Genomic DNA, 13502 nt, shown 5'->3' on the forward strand with positions numbered 1-13502 from the left:
CTTCTCTTTGATCCTATGAATTATTGTTGGCATATTTTGCTTCAACACCTGGTACAATATATTGTTTCACTTTTTGCCTTAAGCAATCAACTATCCTCTAAAGTGAATTTTGAAAGAAAATATCTTATATTTGTGTTCATTTTTACTATTTTTAATGATTCTCTTTACTTTGTGTAAATCTAGGTTTTTATTTAGTACCGAAGTTTCTGCCTGAAGAACTTCCTTTAACGTTTCTTCTAGCACAGGTTTGCTGGCAAAGATTCCTCTCTGTGTTTGTTGGTATGTAAGAAGAATCCTCGTTTTGTCTTCATTTTGGAATGTAAGAAGAATCCTTGTCTTGTCTTCATTTTGAAAGGTAGTTTTATTGGGTATACAGTTCTGGGTTGACAATTTTTTCTTAAAACACTTTAAAGATGTCACTCTTCTGTCTTGTCTTCTGGTTTGCTGCATTGCTATCTTTGTTTCTTTGCATGTAATGCTTTTCTTTCCTCTGTTTGCCTTCAAGATATTTTTCTTTAATTTTAAGCATTTTTGATATACTATCTAGGTGTGTTTGTCCTCTGCGCTTCTTAGATCTATGATTTGCTTTGTTCGTTTAATTTGAAGAGTTCTCAATCTTTACCTCTTTAAATATGTCTTCTACCTCATTCTGTCTCTCTTCTATTGGGACCCCAATCACACATACCTTAAGCCAATTGATAGAATCCCACAGCTTTTGGGTGCTCTGTTCTTGTTTTTCTTTTCTTTGTTTTCTTTCTTTTCTGTTTCATTTTGGGCAATTTTTATTTACCTATGTTCTAACTAACTTGATTGGTTTTTCAGTAGTATATGGTCTGCTGATAAGCTCAGTAAAGGAAATCTTCATCTTTGATAGCATTTTCTCTTTCTACTAGCATGTGTATTTGACTTAAAAAAAATACTAGGTCTCAATCTGTGATGTAGTTTGGATTTGTGCCCCACCCAAATCCTTGTCAAATTGTAATCCCCAGTTTTGGAGGAGGGCCTGCAGGAAGGTGATTGGATCATGTGAGCTGATTTCCCCCTTGCCGTTCTCATGATAGTGAGTGAGTTCTCACGAGATCTGGTTGTTTAAAAGTGTAAAGCACCTCCCCCTTCACTCTTTTACTCCTGCCTCTGACGTGTAAGATGCGTCTCCTGGCGGGGCACTGTGGCTCATGCCTGTAATCCCAGCACTTTGGGAAGCTGAGACAGGTGGATTGCCTGAGGTCAGGAGTTTGAGACCAGCCTGGCCAACGTGGCAAAACTCCGTCTCTACTAAAAATACACAAATTAGCCATGTGTGGTAGCAGGCACCTGTAATGCCAGCTACTTGGGAGGCTGAGGCAGGAGAATCACTTGAACCTGGGAGGTGGAGGTTGCTGCGAGCCAAGATTGTGCCACTGCACTCTAGCCTGGGCAAAAGAGCGAAGCTCCTTTAAAAAAAAAAGCACTTCCTTCCCCTTCTGCCATGATTATAAATTTCCTGAGGCCTCCCCAGAAGCAGAAGTCTGTATAGCCTGCAGAATTGTAAGCCATTTAAGCCTCTTTTCTTTGTAAATTACCTAGTCTCAGGTAGTTCTTTATAGCAGTGCAAGAATGTACTAATGCATTCTGCTGCCCAGGCTGGGGTGCAGTGGCACAATCATAGCTCACTGCAGCCTCAAACTCCTGAGCTCAAGCAATCTTCCCACCTTAGTCTCCTGAGTAGCACAGACTACAGGTGCATGCCACTATGACTAGCTAATTATTTTATTTTTTTTGTAGAGACGGGGTCTCACTATCTTGTCCAGGCTGGTCTCAAACTCCTGGTTTCAAGTGATCCTCCCACTTTGGCCTCCCAAAATGCTGGAATTACAGGCATGAACCACCACTACCTGGCCCATACTTGATTTTTTTTTTTTTTTTTTTTTGAGACGGAGTCTTGCTCTGTTGCCCAAGCTGGAATGCAGTGGCGTAATCTCGGCTCAATGCAAGCTCCGCCTCCCGGGTTCATGCCATTCTCCTGCCTCAGCCTCCCGAGTAGCTGGGACTACAGGAGCCCGCCACCACGCCTGGCTAATTTTTTGTATTTTTAGTAAAGACGGGGTTTCACCATGTTAGCCAGGATGATCTCAATCTCCTGACCTCGTGATCCACCCGCCTCAGCCTCCCAAAGTGCTGCAATTACAGGCGTGAGCCACCGTGCCTGGCCTTGATTTTTTAAAGGTAGTTTCTATCTGTTGTAATTACTATTTGTTCCTATATATAATCCATCTTTCCTACTAGATACCTTAACATATTAATAATGGCTATTTTATTCATCTGATTGCTTTAAAATCTAGGTCATTTCTTTGGTTTTGGGATTGCTTTTACCATTAACAATTGATAGCTTTTTTTGGGTTTCATTTGTGTGCCTTGTAGTTTCAATTGAATGATTCCATTGTGTGAAAAGGAATTACAGGGTCTGAGATTAATAGTATTTATGTCTGGAAAAGGACCTGCATCTTCTTTGGTGAAGTTCTTAGCATGGTGAGTGGATTTAATATAGTTAGTTGTTGATCTGGGCTTGGATTATTTTCCTTGGTAATGCTGTTCTAATGTAGCACTGGCTTTAAATCTTCCAGCATTTGTCTTCCATTAGCTTGTGCTTAGTGTGGTACCTGGGGACCTGGAAGATCTTTCTCAGTGCTGGAGTTGTACTCTCTGGTTTTGATAGAACGACCCTGCATAGCTGTGCCACACAGGGAGTTTCTCTCCTAGCTCGTGACCAGCAGTACACTGTTGTTGCATGTTAGTTAGTGCTAGGTTTGTAATGGAATGATGACATTTTTGTTTTGTTTTATTTTCCTGGTCAGTTTTAGGTAGGATTTGTGTGCCTGGGCCTCAGGGGTGGGGCTTTCTCTACATCCTGTTCTTCTTTTTCACCCCAGCCAAACACTGCTTTATATTTTTTTGTGGTCTTAGGTAGGAGTTTCCTGTTCTTCCTCTAGTTATGACAGATCTCTTTGTGTTATGAGTGTAGGATGCTAGGTTCAAGACAATTTCTTGCCTTTCCCCCAATGTCTTAGTCCATTTGGGGAGCTATAAGAGAATGCTATTGACTGGGTGACTTATAAACAACAAATTTATTTCTTACAGTTCTAGAGGCTGGAAAGTCCAAGATCAAGGGGACATCAGACTCAGTGTCTGGTGAGGGTCCTCTTCCTGGTTCCTAGAAGGTCATCTCCTTTCTGCATCCCCACATTGCAGGAGGGTTGAGTGATCTCTCTGGGGTCTCATTATGAGGACACTAATTCCATTTCTGAGTGCTTTACTCTCATGATCTAATTACTTCCCAAAGGCACCATCACACTGAGGATTAAGTTTCAACATATGAATTTTGAGGAGATACAAACATTCAGTGTATGGCACTCAAGTAGAAGGACTTTTGCTTTTACTTCCATCTCAGCAAGAATGGAGGCTGTGTCCTAAGGATGAGAAGCTTTTCTACTCCTTTCCCAATAAAATGTTGGTTTTATTCTACTCCTATACCAGAAGCAATGCATCTTTACCCATTTGCTGAGAGTGAGAGCGTTCATTGCCCTTCTCTAGAATATTAAGGCTTTTGTTTTGTAGGAAAGAACAGTTCAGGGAAGTAGGCACAGCTCTGGCCTGGTCATTAGTAACTGCCAATCATCTCCCTTATGCCTGTGCCACACTGAGTGGCACTCTTCCCTGTAACCTGCTCATCCTCCAGTCTTTCTTGTAACCATCTGATAGAAGTCTGTGGAATAGAAAATGTGAGTGTCGGCTTCCCTACATCTGGTTCTACCAGCTCTTCTAAACTTACATGCTTGACCACACTTGGTATTGAAGAATTTATTAAGCTTTTGCTAAGTTGTTTTTATCCATTTTATGTTGTATACTCTGATGTAGGTGAATAAGTTTGTGTATCTGTTTTTTTTTTTTTTTGAGGCTTGCCCTTCTTTGGAATTGCACTTATTTGATTGTCTTATATCATGAATTGAGTGTTGGTATCTCCCAAAATTTCATATGTTGAAATCCTAACTCTCAACATGACGGTATCAGAGGTAAGTCCTTTGGGAGGTGATTAGGTAATGAGGGTGGAGTCCTCATGAGAAGGGTTAGTGCCCTTACATGAAGAGACATGACACCTTGCTCTTCCTCTACTCTCCACCAAATGAGGATACAATGAAATGAAGGCCATATACAAACCAGGGAAAGTATTCTCACTGTAGACTGGATCTGCCAGCACCTTGGTCTTGGACATCTCTGCCTCCCGACCTGTGAACAATAAATGCTTGTTTTTTAAGCCGTCCAATCTATGGTATTCTGTTATAACAGTCCTAATGGACTTCGTATACCTTTTGATCTCAGTTTTCTGATGGGCCCAAGAAAAGTTAACATTTTGTAGATTATATGGCTTTTCTTTTTTAGGGAAAGAGCAATGTTTTGCATCTTTCAACATCTTTAAAGAAAAGTAATCTTGAAGTGAATGCCAGTACTTTGGCAGGTGCTTAGTAAACTTCTGAAACCATGTTTTCACTGTTTCTCTAGCCCACCCTCCCTCCCCAACTCTTCCCCTAAAGCTTTTGCTCCCCTTCATTTTTAAAGTCTTGCCAGAAGAAAGACTGCCCAGATGGTGAGTGGAAAATGTAGAGGAAGGCTCTGTGCCTTATATAGCCCGAACTATAAACTTGTAAAGACACTGAGTTTTACTTACTTAAATCTATTTTATTTAAAATGTAAATATAAAATATTTTATTTCTATTTTGGACAATATAGTAGGTAGCTAGCATATCAGTAAAATTACAAATAGAGCAAGTGCAAAAGAAGAACAGGTGGAAGACAACAGGAAATGTAGGTGCTGACTCAGCCTCACTTATATGATGTAGAAGAATTTGGGAAATGAAGCCATTAGGTTAGGCAACTCTTTTCTCTCTGTCATCACTTTCACATGTGTTAGAGAAAGGAGTGGTTTGGTAAAATATGTCTTCAACCACAAAATTTGACAGTTTTGGAGAATAAGATATCTGATATTCAACTCCACAAATGTGGTGATAAACATAAGTGACATTTAGCCCTCTTAATAACATGAATAACACTCACACACATGGAGCTGGATTTTCTCCTGGAAAAGATAGGTTTTAAGTTTTACATGAATTTGTTAACTCTCTGCTACTAGACATGGAGGGCACTTGGTTTCCCAGACAATGTGTCGGGAATGAGAATACTACGTCTGCCAAACCTATTTGAACTTGTTGCCTTGTTGTGAATCTCTACTAGATCGTTTGGCATCTCATGCACAATTTTTTAATCTTATAAATGAGAGATTCATGTAAATGTTTAACTCAGTCTGAAAGAAGAAATCTTGAAAGGGCAGCCGAGGAGAGTGAGAGCAGTGTCAAAGAGGCAAAAAGAGGTCGGATTTATTTCCTTATCTAAAAGGATTTTATATATCACAACTTCAGGTCTCTTTTTATTTATTTATTTATTTATTTATTTATTTATTTATTTTTTTATTATACTTTAAGTTTTAGGGTACACGTGCACATTGTGCAGGTTAGTTACATATGTATACATGTGCCATGCTGGTGCACTGCACCCACTAACTCGTCATCTAGCATTAGGTATATCTCCCAGTGCTATCCCTTCCCGCTCCCCCCACCCCACCACAGTCCCCAGAGTGTGATATTCCCCTTCCTGTGTCCATGTGATCTCATTGTTCAATTCCCACCTATGAGTGAGAATATGCGGTGTTTGGTTTTTTGTTCTTGCGATAGTTTACTGAGAATGATGTTTTCCAATTTCATCCATGTCCCTACAAAGGACATGAACTCATCACTTTTTATGGCTGCATAGTATTCCATGGTGTATATGTGCCACATTTTCTTAATCCAGTCTATCATTGTTGGACATTTGAGTTGGTTCCAAGTCTTTGCTATTGTGAATAATGCCGCAATAAACATACGTGTGCATGTGTCTTTATAGCAGCAGGATTTATAGTCCTTTGGGTATATACCCAGTAATGGGATGGCTGGGTCAAATGGTATTTCTAGTTCTAGATCCTTGAGGAATCGCCACACTGACTTCCACAATGGTTGAACTAGTTTACAGTCCCACCAACAGTGTAAAAGTGTTCCTATTTCTCCACATCCTCTCCAGCACCTGTTGTTTCCTGACTTTTTAATGATTGCCATTCTAATTGGTGTGAGATGATATCTCATAGTGGTTTTGATTTGCATTTCTCTGATGGCCAGTGATGATGAGCATTTTTTCATGTGTTTTTTGGCTGCATAAATGTCTTCTTTTGAGAAGTGTCTGTTCATGTCCTTCGCCCACTTTTTGATGGGATTATTTGTTTTTTTCTTGTAAATTTGTTTGAGTTCATTGTAGATTCTGGATATTAGCCCTTTGTCAGATGAGTAGGTTGCGAAAATTTTCTCCCATGTTGTAGGTTGCCTGTTCACTCTGATGGTAGTTTCTTTTGCTGTGCAGAAGCTCTTTAGTTTAATTAGATCCCATTTGTCAATTTTGGCTTTTGTTGCCATTGCTTTTGGTGTTTTGGACATGAAGTCCTTGCCCACGCCTATGTCCTGAATGGTAATGCCTAGGTTTTCTTCTAGGGTTTTTATGGTTTTAGGTCTAACGTTTAAGTCTTTAATCCATCTTGAATTGATTTTTGTATAAGGTGTAAGGAAGGGATCCAGTTTCAGCTTTCTACATATGGCTAGCCAGTTTTCCCAGCACCATTTATTAAATAGGGAATCCTTTCCCCATTGCTTGTTTTTCTCAGGTTTGTCAAAGATCAGATAGTTGTAGGTATGCGGCATTATTTCTGAGGGCTCTGTTCTGTTCCATTGATGTATATCTCTGTTTTGGTACCAGTACCATGCTGTTTTGGTTACTGTAGCCTTGTAGTATAGTTTGAAGTCAGGTAGTGTGATGCCTCCAGCTTTGTTCTTTTGGCTTAGGATTGACTTGGCAATGCAGGCTCTTTTTTGGTTCCATATGAACTTTAAAGTAGTTTTTTCCAATTCTGTGAAGAAAGTCATTGGTAGCTTGATGGGGATGGCACTGAATCTGTAAATTACCTTGGGCAGTATGGCCATTTTCACGATATTGATTCTTCCTACCCATGAGCATGGAATGTTCTTCCATTTGTTTGTATCCTCTTTTATTTCCTTGAGCAGTGGTTTGTAGTTCTTCTTGAAGAGGTCCTTCACATCCCTTGTAAGTTGGATTCCTAGGTATTTTATTCTCTTTGAAGCAATTGTGAATGGGAGTTCACTCATGATTTGGCTCTCTGTTTGTCTGTTGTTGGTGTATAAGAATGCTTGTGATTTTTGTACATTGATTTTGTATCCTGAGACTTTGCTGAAGTTGCTTATCAGCTTAAGGAGATTTTGGGCTGAGACGATGGGGTTTTCTAGATAAACAATCATGTCGTCTGCAAACAGGGACAATTTGACTTCCTCTTTTCCTAATTGAATACCCTTTATTTCCTTCTCCTGCCTGATTGCCCTGGCCAGAACTTCCAACACTATGTTGAATAGGAGTGGTGAGAGAGGGCATCCCTGTCTTGTGCCAGTTTTCAAAGGGAATGCTTCCAGTTTTTGCCCATTCAGTATGATATTGGCTGTGGGTTTGTCATAGATAGCTCTTATTATTTTGAAATACGTCCCATCAATACCTAATTTATTGAGAGTTTTTAGCATGAAGGGTTGTTGAATTTTGTCAAAGGCTTTTTCTGCATCTATTGAGATAATCATGTGGTTTTTGTCTTTGGCTCTGTTTATATGCTGGATTACATTTATTGATTTTCGTATATTGAACCAGCCTTGCATCCCAGGGATGAAGCCCACTTGATCATGGTGGATAAGCTTTTTCCTGCCTGGGGAAGCTCTTCAGCTCGTCTTTAGGAAGCCATGCTCTATCACTGCCCCATTAGGTGGACTTTCTTCTTACAACAGCTGCCATGTGAAATACTGGGCTTGGGTTATTATCACAATTTCTGTGTTTCACATACATTCTGCCTGTGTTACAGCAAATCGATTTCTCTAAAGGGATCATCAATCCAAGACTATGGGAACAAGCAAATTCTCCTTGGCAAGTCATTTCTAATTATCAAAATGTTCCAGATAAGTGATTACTTCTCTAGGAATGTTCTAAATGTGAGCTCATATGAAGAGGTTTGTGTCTGTAGAATGGAAGGGAATTTTATTGACCATCTAGTCTGCCTACTGACTAAAGATTTTTTTTTTTAATTTTCTAACTAAAGATCTTTAGGAACGATCATGCAAACTCCACTTTGATATCTACTGTTGTGAACTGACCTAAAAAAATTAGATGTAAAAATATTAGCCTCCTTTGAGTAGAAATTAATAGCCTATAGTTTTTATCTGCTCTTATACCATCTTTCTAAGTAACTGAAAATAAAATTCTTCTTCAAATATAGACATTTAATAGCAAGTATACACAACATAAGCTCTACGAATTCTTGGCTTTATCTTTTTTTGTGTGTGTGTGCTAAGACTGTACTAAGGATGGTAGATTCCCCTGAAGGCAAACACAGCAAATGCAATATGATTCCAACAGTAGGACTTGGCTGATGTTCTAGTTAGACTTGGGTGGCCAAAAATCCCCCAATCCAATGTCTGGACAGAGGTCTCTATAGAAGTCAAGTCTCGGGTGCAATTCTTACAGCTAAACTTTGAAAGGCTAGTTAGATTCTTAAACTATAGTCTTCCAGCAGACTAAATGCCTCTAACACTTTTTGCGTCTATTTGAAAAAAATCACTAATCACTAATTTCAACAACGGAAATCTATTTCTAATATTATTTTGTTAACCTAGAAAGGCTATGGTGTTGACTGGCCAGTAAAGATACTTAAAGCACTTGTAGTAGCCACCTTTATCATGTGTCCCTTTAATTATGCCTTGATTTATGCTCATTTCAAATTATTCATCTCTCTGTTTCAGCAAGTGTCTGTCTGAAAATAGTGAGGGTAATGCTGGTGGATAAAGGGAAGGCTTGCAGGTAACAGTTAGTCTGGGCAAAGGTAGTTTGAGGTCAGCTCTTTAGAGTGGGGATTTCACTGGATCCTCTGAGGAACCTGAACTTTTCATATTTCTCTAATAAATGAGGAGGTTTAGGGACTTTATTACATTTGAACAATCTACATAAGTCATAAATACATCTTTTCCCTTGATGTAAGGGAATACTAAAAGCAAAAAATACTAATAGTTCTCCAGCCTAAAATCCCATTTGGAGAAGGATGGGCATAAAATATTGATCTGTATCTTCTACAGTCCAACCTCTTTGAATTCATCTCATAAAAGCAGACCTGGAACTATTTTTGGTGCATTATTTTAATGAAAGAGACCATACAAACTCCTATTAGAGACTTGGTCAAAAGAGTCAGTTTAAGTTTTTTTCTGGTCTCCATAAAAATTCAAATTAATTTCCTGTATAATCTACGTCAATGGGGATATACAGAAGTTAAAAAAAAAACTCTCAAAGAAAGATTTAATTGTATTCATCACAGTAAACTTACATAAACCAGGATGTGGTTCAATTTATTTTGAAAGGATTTTCAGCATTAAAGGTTAAAACAAAAAGAAGCCTCTAGTTAACCTTCAATTAACCATAGCTGCCTGGCACTTTCTATTAATCAAGATTTTACTCCTTCTCGCATTATTTTTATGACATCCAATTTTATTTGGTTTCTTCAATATATTTCTCAGAGGTGAAATAGCTCTATTTTATGGATGAAAATCGAATCAAAATGTAGAAGGCTTACTGTGACCTTCATAAAGTCATCTCCCTGAGGTTCTTTTCTTATTTTTAAAATGACAATAATGAGGTCTACTCCAGTGTGCTGTGTAAGAATGGAATGAAATCTTGCAGAGAGGCAAGGTAGCATTGGAAAGACTAAAGGTTGAGGAGTCAGGTAGATGCAGTTTTCACCACATATGAGCTACATGACATTGGGCAAGGAATTGATATTTATAAGCCTCAGTTTCCTTATGAATAAAATAAAAACATAAATCCTCATTGGGACATTGCCATGTTAGATGAAGTAATATTTGCAAAGGTCTTGGCATATAAAAGGCAAAATAAGGTAGCTTTTTTTTTCAATTGAGAGAAGACCCTGAATATGACTACAAAAAAGTATGAGAACCAGTGTTAGAACTTGTGTGTTTTAATATCATCTTGTGTCTCTCTGGAAATGTTTCTTTCTCTGTAGTCAATATCCATATCATGAACATGTACTGTGTAACTAGTTTCCCTCTTGAAAAATTCTTAGTCTATTTTTGTTTTCTTTTAAGTCCTGATTAAGGATAAGGTTAGGCTTCTGTGAGTTCTTGTCTCACAATTTTGTTCCTTTCAAAGCAGCAAAAGAATTTAGGTATTGGGAGGAAAAGTCATAGTTGTATTTTAAAGCAGTGGTTCTTAAGCCACTTTGAATCAGATTTACCTGGAAGGCTCTTAAATAATCCCAGATTTAAGGTCCCCATTCCTGATTCAGTAAATCTGAAGTACATCACTAAAATTTGTATTTGCCTAAGTGATTTAAAAAATTCTCTGTAATCATGGTAAAATATACATAGCATAAAATTTGCCATCTTAACCATTTTTAAGTGTGCAGCCAATGGTGTTAAGTAAATTCTAATTGCTGTGCAACCACTACTATCCATTTCCAGAACACTTACCTTGCAAAACGGAAACTCTATTTACATTGAACAATAACTCTCCATTTACCTCTCTCCCCAGCCACTGACAACCACTATTCTATTTTCCATTTCTATGAATTTAGCTATTCTAGGTTCCTCATATAAGTGGAAGCATACATTATTTGTCTTTTTGTGACCGGCTTATTTCACTGAACGTCATGAAATCAAGGTTCATCCATGTTGTAGCATGTGTCAGAATTTCCTTTCTTTTTAATGCTGAGTGATATTTCATTGTATATATGGATCACATGTACTTTATCCATTTATCTGATGATTACTCTTCCCCAAGTCATTTTTAAAATATGAAATACTTCACAAATTGGCATATCATTTTTGCACAGGTGCCATGCTAATTTTCTTTGTATCATTCCAATTTGAGTACACATACTGCCAAAGCCAAGGACCCCACATTATTTTTGAAATCACTGATAAGACAATTTTTTCAGATGCACATTGGTGGGACATTAAATCAATCTAATTTGGTGACCAATATTTTTTAAAAACATAGAATAGAAGAAAATAAAATAGGTAAAAATTGTAATAATAAGGAAATATATTATTTTAAGTATTTTATTTCTGTATGTGTGTTATTGTGGGAGAGAGGGGTTATGTGAACCAAATCAGGACATACTAGCTGTTCTCAGTTTAAAAAGTATAAAGGCCACCTGTCCAGAGAAAAAGAATATAGAATCTAGTTGGATGATATGTAAATTAACATAATGTTCTCAGCTCAAAATGTGTAGAGGCACTATAGTCCTGATTTTACTTTAAAGATACTTAAAATTTAAGATTGAGAACAGCCTTCTATAGACTGATGTGGACTCCATGCTTCACCATAGAAGTCTGAGTATTGCTTATTAATGAATCATTTTCATAACATTGTATTAGGAGTTACATATACATTTGGCATCACTTTGATACACTAAGCTTTTATAGACTCCAGAAGTAGATACAGAATTGCTAACAGCAGTAATGGAGAGGTGTGAATGCCACCAGCAATTCAAGATTCTGTTCCAACTCAGGAAACATACTAATCAAAATTAATTTTGATGAAAATTAATTTCCTCCCCCTTTGGCATTTTTCTCAACCATATGTAGTTTTAAAATTATTGTGGTGACTTCTATCGCTCTTTTGAAAATATACAGGATGTATTTATTGAAGATAAATATAATTTTACTTAGTATGTTTTCTGAAATGATAGCACACAATATGTATCAGAAAATAAGGCAATTATATGATAACTGTTTGTGAACTGTATTTGATTCTGCCAGATTTTATGAGAGATATATGTTTAACATATGTAAATGTTTATATTAGATCATATGGAATATAATTTTCGTATGCCTTTTAAAGACTTATGGAATTCCTGTTCTTCCTCAGGAGAGTGATTTCCAAAGTGTCTTAGATTTTTGCGTATGACTCCACTTCATATCCTCTGTGATTTGCATCATGCTGTACCATTTGACCCAGCAATCCCATTACTGGGTATATATATAAATCATTCCATTATAAAGATACATGTACACATAAGTTCACTGAAGCACTATTCATAACAGCAAAGACATGAAATTGACCCAAATGCCCATCAATGATAGACTGGATAAAGAAAGTGTGGTACATATACACCATGGAATATTATGCAGCCATAAAAGGGAACAAGATCATGTCCTTTGCAGGGACATATATGGAGCTGGAAGCCATTATCCTTAGAAAACTAACCCAGGAACAGAAAACTAAACACCCTATGTTCTTAATTATAAGTAGGAGTTAAACAATGAAAACACATGGACACAGAGAGGGGAACAACATACATTGGGGCCTGTCTGAGGGGCCGGGGAAAGGAGAGCTTCAGGATAAATAGTTGATGCATGCGGGGCCTAATACCTAGCTGATGGGTTGATAGGTGCAGCAAACCACCATGGCACACGTTACCTATGTAACAAACCTGCATGTCCTGCACATGTATTCCAGAACTTAAAATTAACTTTTTTTAAAAGTGCATAATATTCCCAAATAACTGAAGTTATTTATGTCTTCTGTTAATTCCAGAGAAAATAGTGGCATAGATGGATGAATAGATGGATAGATAGATAGATAGATAGATGATAGATAGATAGAAGATAGATAGTAATTCATATAAAATAATATCACCTAAATATAGAATTAAGACTTCAAAAATTATAGTAAATGGAGACACAATTAGACTTTACATACATAGTGAGAGTTATGTTCAGAACTATAACCCTTAGCAGTCTGTAAGAACATTTTACGTTGTGTATCTTTATTGGTTCCCACAGTTATGTGAAAAAAGGCCAAACTATATACATTTTACAGAAGAGAAACCAGGTACCAACATTAACAACCTTGCTGAGTTGCAGGCCATGGTTACATCAGAGTCAGGAATTGATTTCTGTGGAATGGCTCCAAGTCCGGATGTTATCCTACTAGACTGTGTTTCACGAGACAAGTAGAATTCTTCCCTATGGTTTAGTTTTCCTTAAAGTCCTTTCAATTTCAGAATGATACACTCTTGGGCAAATCATGAAGAATTTAAGAAAGTAAGAAATTATTGATAATAATTACAAATTTATTTTAAAATGCAGAGTAATAATAATTTTATTCTCTCCCTATTTTGCAAACCTACCCTCAGCAGAGATTTCAAACTTGGATGATGCTCAGAATCAGCTTCAGGGCTTTTGGAAGATAGTGATTTCTACACCCCAGACTTACATATTGCCCAGGAATCTCTGTTTTTGTAAAGGTCCATAGCTGATTCTGATGCTGAG

The 13502-nt window shown here is 37.5% G+C and overlaps 1 long non-coding RNA gene and 1 other non-coding gene across 5 annotated transcripts in view; one reads left to right on the plus strand and one right to left on the minus strand.

Annotated features, from left to right (window-relative positions):
* LOC101141243 (uncharacterized) overlaps positions 1-13502 on the plus strand; it is a 263129-nt gene that overhangs the window by 169800 nt on the left and 79827 nt on the right. The window lies entirely within an intron of this gene.
* Positions 11012-11119, minus strand: LOC115934123 (U6 spliceosomal RNA). Its single transcript, XR_004069968.1, has one exon. It is a non-coding gene; the product is annotated as a U6 spliceosomal RNA (small nuclear RNA).

Source organism: Gorilla gorilla, chromosome 2, assembly GCF_029281585.2.
Source record: "Gorilla gorilla gorilla isolate KB3781 chromosome 2, NHGRI_mGorGor1-v2.1_pri, whole genome shotgun sequence".
Taxonomy (NCBI): Eukaryota; Metazoa; Chordata; class Mammalia; order Primates; family Hominidae; genus Gorilla; species Gorilla gorilla.